Source organism: Anomaloglossus baeobatrachus, chromosome 11, assembly GCF_048569485.1.
Source record: "Anomaloglossus baeobatrachus isolate aAnoBae1 chromosome 11, aAnoBae1.hap1, whole genome shotgun sequence".
NCBI classification, from domain to species: Eukaryota; Metazoa; Chordata; class Amphibia; order Anura; family Aromobatidae; genus Anomaloglossus; species Anomaloglossus baeobatrachus.
Window position 1 is genome coordinate 52385464 of NC_134363.1, and position 1342 is coordinate 52386805.

Genomic DNA, 1342 nt, shown 5'->3' on the forward strand with positions numbered 1-1342 from the left:
TTACAGGTGCTGTTATTACACAAATTACAGAAGCATCACATGATTTTTCAAACAGTGCCAATACTTTTGTCCACCCCCTTTTTATGTTTGGTGTGGAATTATATCCAATTTGGCTTTATGACAATTTTTTTTTTCCATTGAAGACAAATTAAATGAAGATAATAATACCAAAGAATTTGTGATTGCAATCATTTTCAGGAAGAAACTGAGTATTATCTGACAGAATTGCAGGGGTGCCAATACTTTTGGCCAGCACTGTATTTCCAACATCTGAAAAAATATACATCTTTGTATTATTTATTTATTATTACTGTAATATCAATTTTCCATCTTTTCATTAGTTATAATCAGAGAAGTTAAAATAATCACAAAATACAAGAAATATATATTTTATCTGTTACCCATTTTTACTTCTTTTATGATTATTCTTCATGCCAATGGCGGAGTTTGGTATTGCAGCTCAACTTTTATTCCTGCGACTAGGAATGGTGCTATTTATGGAAAACAATAGCTAATCTTTATAGTGTAACAAAAAAAGATTTGCAGGATACGTGTTATAGTAGCCACGTCGGCAGCAAGCAGCCCAGTAAGTGACACATCTCCGCAATCAGGGTCTCTGCCCCTATATCATGCTTCTCTCAGATTACATAGCAAAAACCTGCAGACAGATTCCCTTTTAAGGGAAAGCTAGTTGTACATGCTTCAAACCCACTTCACTGAAATGAAAAGCAAACAAAATAAAAAGGATTCATTATGTGAGGACGCGCTATGTAAAGCAGGACGATTCATTGTGGAGAAACACTTTTATGTTGTGGAAATTCCCAAAAATCAGGTTACTGTAAATGCAGCCTTTTGTATAATCCAGAGCTGCATTCACAACTCTGCTGGCTGTAGCTGGAATTTTTTTTTCGACAAGCTTGACATCAGATTTATCCCAAGGATATAGTCACGCATGTCGATTTGTTCCTCAAAGTTACTGAACGAAAAGATTTCTGCATTACAGGGTTCAATTTTTCACTTAGTAAAAAATAATCTCAACTGATGGCCTATAAAAAGGTTTATCAATACCAAGGAGCCACACAAGAAACATCTCATGATGGGTAAAATCAGTGAGCTATTTCAAGATCTTCTCATCCTTATTGTTGCAAAATATGCTGATGGCACACAGCTTGTAGCTTACACATTACAGTACCTTGGAGTTCACACATCAGAGTTGAAACAATGAGCTTGGAGGTTACACATCAGAGCTTAGTGGTTACCAACAGGAACAGTTTTACAGTGTAACATTAGGTGAATGCTTCACAGACTGGTGCCATTACTATCTGAGGTCACTGCTGAACCA